Genomic DNA, 6,466 nt, shown 5'->3' with positions numbered 1-6,466 from the left:
GTTAAACCAGCAGCTGAATTTGCTGGCAGATAATCAATGCATGGGTTCCATCCTGGCTCCTTATAAACACTGAATAAATCTGAAATTCCCCATCACTGGAAAGAAATTTAATATTTAAAGGTAATCTGACCTGTACATGTGTGTACCATGAATATTTAATAAAAGCTATAGCAAATGTATTTATATAGCATTAATCTGAGGATATTTATTTCCTATTCATTTTCTAGGAGCGTATTTCTACAGCACGTGTGAAGCTGACCTCTGTGAAAATGCTCAGTCCTAAAGGTGAGCTTAAAAATTGTGGAGTGAAGCTGTTTTCTTCTCCTGCCGAAAGGGTCGATTCTCCCCCTCTACCCTTAAAAAGAAAAGCGATTCTAAGAGGACATTCTAAGCTGTGTCCCCGGTTATCCCCATAGCACCCCTCTGTTGACTCTTCATTCTACTTTATAGAATGTTTACAAATAAAGAAAGCAAAATCTCACTTTTTCACTTTCCTTCGATATAAATAATTTTACTCCTTTGTAATATTTTAACTTGTGAATGCTTTAAATGAAAAGGGTAGGCATGATCCAATTTAGCTGGTAGTTTATATAATAGCTAATTCAGATTTATATATATAACATATGTGTATATATATATATAAAACATATATATATATTTTTTTCATTTAATTTTTGGATAGGTTAGGAGACCCACACAGAATGAAGATGTTTTTCTCTGACGTAGCTTTAACTTTGGGATTAAGAGAAAGCAAAACCAACCAAACAGATAACATCAACCTGATGAGTAACTGTAAAAGCCAGAAAGAACAGTCTAGCCCATTGGTCAAAGGTACTGCTCAGTCACGCTTCCGAGAAAGGTCACGGCTGGCTCACGAAGTCACAACTGGAAACCCTCCACGTTCTGAGTTGTTTTCATTTCCTAATCATGTTCCTCTTTAAAACGCTACTCCAGTAGGGAAAACGAAACCCATGTTTATGATCGGAATACTCTTTTAACATGTCAGGAGCAAGGTGTCGTGTTTCGCAATCTAATGGAAAGAAAATAAAATTTGAGATGGAAACTTAAGCTACTGTAACTATTTAAAAGCACAGAATTCTAAAGGAATTTGTTTTCAGACTGCACGTTGAAGAACTGGAGCCGGGAGGAACCGATAACGTGTTCACGCTGGAGGAGATGCTCGTAGTTAACGCGGAACCTCGGCCCGCACGTCGCTGGACGGTCATAGTCACCGAGCGCTGCTCTCACTTTCCTGAACTCCATAGCCCAGTGCTGCTTAGCCGTTAAGCTCGGGGATGCAGCGCCTGCTGTGTAAGAATGTTCGAAATGTCATGTGTTTGCCTACTTGTTATAAAACTTCTTGTGCCTTTAGCTAGAGCCCATTTTTTCTTTTCCCATGGGATGGTCAGTGTGATGTATCAGTGGCTGTATGATCCTTGGCTTTGAGACCCTGTGGAAATGGATTTGTAAGAGAAGCCTAACTCTTTGTTCTCTAAAATCTGCTGGCTGATTTTAGATGAATTTTCTGTTGTCAGCACTCGATGGGCCTAGCAAAGTGCGACGCGGTAAACGCACACAAATATATAACGGAAACCAAAATTTCAGAAAGTATTTACTGAATGTGAATACAGGTTGATATTTTCTGTTGCAGTTTATCCCATTTCGTTAAAAAAAAAATACTAGTCACGATCCACTAAACTGATTTCGTAGTCCACTGATGGATTATGACCCGCTTGTGAAAAACACTGGCTTAGCACCCAACAAGGCACACTGCAAACAGCATTTGATCAATGTGCCTTTTGAATAATACAGTTTTCAAAATGTGTTTTTTATTTTCACAAAGACCATGCATAGGCTTTCTCCACTGCTGCTTCCTCAGGGATCTCTCCACTGTAGTCCGACACAAAAGCGCCTTTTACTTTTAGTGCCCAATGGAAATTTACAATGCACTCTGACAATTGGGGAGCAGAAGCTGTAAATGTGAGGTGGCATTTGGGGTGGCCAGATAGCGAGGGCATCCAGTTAAATTTGAATTTCAGATAAATAATGAGTAATTGTTAAATATAAGTTTGTTCCAAGTGTTACATGGATATGCAGAAATTATCTGTCGCTAATCTGGAATGCAAATTTAACTGGGTGTCCTGTATTTTTTCTTTGAATATTTGCTAAATACAGCAACCTTCAATCCCAAGAACTGTCTTTTCCACTTACATGCAGCTAACTGAGCTGAATTTCATTTCTCTCATTTCCGAAATGTGAAGGTTGACTTGAAGAGCATGAAGGTCCCATCTAGGTGTAATTTTCTGTGATTTAAGATACAGAGATTTGGAATGTATAGTAGCAAGAACTCTAGGTGGTGAATGAATAAAATCGAAAATAATTTCAGTTTTTCTATTTCTGCTGCAGTTGAATCATGTAAACATATGTTTAACTTGCGGGAAATTAAATGATGTATTCCCAGGAAAGAGAGAGAGAAGGATGTGTGGTGCTGGCTATTTTGCTCACATACTCTCCACGAGCATTCACCCTGGAGTACACAGTAGACGCTGCCCATGAACCTGATATTCCTAAATTCTCACGGTAGGAGTATCTCACTGGCTCTAGTGCCCACAGGCTGTGCCTCTGAGATCTTTCAGCAAAAGACCTTTCCATTCAGAGGCAAAGAGAACAGCAGTCACAGCCTATAGTTACAGCGCCTCCAGGATCCACGTGGGTTTCCAGCTAGACCAAGCTCCCCCAAGCACCCTGGTCAACGCCTGCGTGTGCGGAAGGCACCAGAGCCCGTGTTTTCTGCCCAATGCTGGACCCCTCTACCGGGCGGTCTTTGCACAGGAGCTGCTTGTTAGGTTAGCTTTGCTTCGTCAGTCTGCATGGCAGTGAGAGGCTCTCCTGCCAAACTCTGCCTTTTACCCGCTTTATCGTTTCCTCTTTATCCCCAAACTGTCAGAGCCTGAAGAGGCGGCCCGCTTCTTCCTATTAAGAGCTTGCGTTCCCCCTGGGTTGGAAGACTACTGAATTCTGACTCCTGCTAAGTCACAAGACCTGCCACCACTTCTACTGGCTACCACACCAAAAACTGATGGTAAGTCAGAACACACTCAGGACGGGCCAAGCTGGTCACAACTTAATGCCCCAGGAACTGTAGGAAAACTGACATAAACGGACGGACGCCACGGGAGTACCTACGGACTGGATTTTGAGGGAGCCTCACCAAGGTGTCAGAACACAGGATTGGGTAAGAAAAGTGGGTAACTCTGTCAGAATATGAGATTTTTAACACCATTCCGACATGGGACATTAATAGATGTTCTCAGACTCGCAGGGTCCCAGAAAATAAACCACTCTGAAACTTTTATGTAAAAAAAAAAAAAAAAATTAAGGACATATTCCATACCAAACGAACAATGAAGCAAAAACAGCAGAAACAAGCACTGAGAGACTATGATGGAAGAGAGTGGTAAGAAAAATCAATGAACCTTACCTGTTTTTAATACTCGTCACAAAATATACTTAAAGAATATAATGAACATGTTAAAACTTTACTCTTGAAAGGGAAGATTAATAAAATAAAGTTATCGATAATAATCTAGATTTCAAATCTGAAATTATTGGGGAGTACAAAAATTTAAAAAAAAAGATAGTCGAGTTGACATATTTGGGGTTTTAAATAAATATTGTTTCATGTTAGATTTTAATAAAGGAATAGCAGAGAATATATGTCACTTTCTAATCACTAAAGAGCAAAAAGAAAGACCAAAATATGTAAAATACTGACTTTTTAAAAAACTTTTTTATTCATAAATTATGATGATTTTTCCGTGTGTATAAATACTCTCTTTGATACCACAGAACATTCTATTGACTAACTACCCCCACGGTATTTTAACCAACGTCCTATATTTAATATGTTAAATGTGTTGCCAAATTATATTCCAATGAGTTTCTATCATTTTATAGCTACACTGGCTTTGATTGAAAGTGCCTGTTACCTCACGCCCTAGCCAACATGCTGTTAAAACAAAAATATATCAGTACTGTCTCATTTTAGCTCAGCCACTAAATATTTCATTCATGTAGATTTTTCCTGCCCTGAAATAAAATGATTAATTTTGCTCAAAATGAGTTAGTGATATATTTATATGCCAAGTGTATTTTTTCCCCACAAATAAATTAAAATCTGTCTTTAGAATAGGACCAACTGCTAAATGTTTTCTGGTTTTAACAAATATTTTGTTTCAGGCCAAAATTACAGTCAAGTACTGTATCAAATTATTTGCTAAGAGTTATCATCATTCTATTTGATTAAGACAAGAGTCCACTGGTGAAAATACCTACAAAAATTAATGGTGATTATGGTTAGGTTTGGATAACCCCTTTGCAAGTGATAGTTCTGATTTTAACATGTAGTGGTCAGATGTTCATGTTTATTTGTATTCCTCCCATAGGAAGGAATATAATCATAAATTACTATGTTTTTAAGAGTTTTTTCTTCTTCTAACATGTTTGCTGCCATTCGACTACCATCTTCTATTTTTTTAATGAAAAGTGTCATTAAATGAAATATGACACACCAAAGAATGTCAAGACAATTTTAAGAATCTCAATTAAAAATGGAATTTAACCTGTAGCATGGGCAGTAAAATAAAATTTTAAGTTTAAAGTCTTTAATATGACAATAGATTGTCAAGTTGTAGATAACTTTTGACTGTCTATAAATTAATGTGCATGAACCATAAAGTATACTTTTATTAGACATCAAAGATGGAACAGTACTTTGGTGGGCAGTTTGACACTATCAACACAAACAAACAAACAAAAATATGTACCTATGACCTAGCAACTCCACAAAGATATTCCTTACATTATTACACATAATAACAAACTCTAAAAAAATCATCTCAGCAGTCACTAATTGCATACCGATTAAAAAAATTAAAGTGTATCTATATGATATGAATTATTTAACCATTAAGGAGAATAAGGGATAATTGACTGAAAAGTATTATTACATTTTTATGGCACATAGACTCAGTTAAGGTCAATCTTAAAAGGTAAAAACATGGAAAACACGTGTAAGGTAAAACTAAAATTAATGAAAGAAAATATGAGACAAACTTTGTGACTCAGGGGTACGGAATAATTTTAAAAAGTCATATGACAAATCCACAAGAAAAAGTGGATTTGATTTCGATCAAAAATAAGGATTTGATATTAATAAAAAAATAGCACGCCTAACATTAAGGGGTAGATAACAGCATGAGAGAACATATTTGCAATATGGAAAACTGTCAAGAAACTAGTAGCTTGAATACACAAGGAGCTCCCGCAACTCAGTAAGAACATGCTTCAACACCAAGAGGAAAACAAACATGTGGATAGTTAATGTACTTAAGTGGAAATCCAAAAATTTACAAGTTAAAGAAAACCAAATTAAAACAGCAATTAAATATCACTATTAAATCGCCTAATGTAGAAGGATGGGTGAGATCAAGCATGACAGGCTAGGTGGGGATGTGGGAATGGAGACTCAGGTAGCCATTCCCACGCTGGAGAGCGATCTGGCGTTTGTAGGTAAAGTAAATGTACACCTGCCTGATTAACCAGCTGTTCTGCTTTGAGGCATACATGCTAAAAGAATTCTCACTCAGGTCTACACGTGGACATATATAAACACGTTGTTGTTGTTGTTGTTTCTTCCCAGTGTTATGTGGGGTGTGAGAAGTTGATGGCAGTGTCTGGACGCCTGTCAGTGAGTGTTCTGCTCAAGCGTGGGGCTGTGCACCACGTGGCAGGGAGGCGGCACAGACGAGAGGACATGAAGAAATACGGGTGTGCAAGCACGGGGGGCGGAGTACGCAGCGGAACAGCGCGGGTCAGAAAGACCGCCGTGCGGGTGTGCAGTTGTTACACAGCGATGCTCCACCGCATTCGTCAACGATCGTGGTATGCCAGGCACTGAGAAAGAGGTGTGAAGTCCCACCCAACAGATAAATAAACAAACCAGCAGATGTGAAAATCGAGAGAATCTCAGTAAAGAATTTTAAGTGTAAGTGAAAAGCTCCAAGTTGCAGAAAAAAATACGGCACCATATGCATATCCATTTGTGAGTATTATATGTCTGTATATACATACATATACTTCTACAGATGTATGTCTGTCCATATGTACATATTCATGCATATACACATCCATCATATGTATAAGTATACGTATGCACATATACGAATCCGCAAACATATAACGTGTGTGTATATATATACATACATGTTATGCATACATACAAAATGTTGGATAATGTAAATTATTTGCCATGATTATGTATTGCATCTATTTAAAATAATGATAAAATAGCAAATGTGGGAGTTTTTCCATATTTTGAGAGTACTGTTTTCTATAATAGTTATTGTAATGATTCTTTCGTTGGCATTAAGATCATACTTATAATGTTTAGAAATATTTGGAATGA

At 37.6% G+C, this 6,466-nt stretch overlaps 1 long non-coding RNA gene across 1 annotated transcript; it reads left to right on the top strand.

Annotated features, from left to right (window-relative positions):
• Positions 1–901: 901 nt before the first annotated feature.
• On the top strand, positions 902–6,225 carry LOC120587327 (uncharacterized). The gene is made up of 3 exons (XR_005648922.1): positions 902–1,311; positions 2,948–3,082; positions 5,702–6,225. It is a non-coding gene; the product is annotated as an uncharacterized LOC120587327 (long non-coding RNA).
• Positions 6,226–6,466: the final 241 nt, after the last annotated feature.

Source organism: Pteropus medius, unplaced genomic scaffold (assembly GCF_902729225.1).
Source record: "Pteropus medius unplaced genomic scaffold, Ma_sr-lr_union100, whole genome shotgun sequence".
Taxonomy (NCBI): domain Eukaryota; kingdom Metazoa; phylum Chordata; class Mammalia; order Chiroptera; family Pteropodidae; genus Pteropus; species Pteropus medius.
The sequence above is the reverse complement of the archived record's forward strand: the minus strand, read 5'-3'. Positions and strand labels throughout refer to the sequence as shown.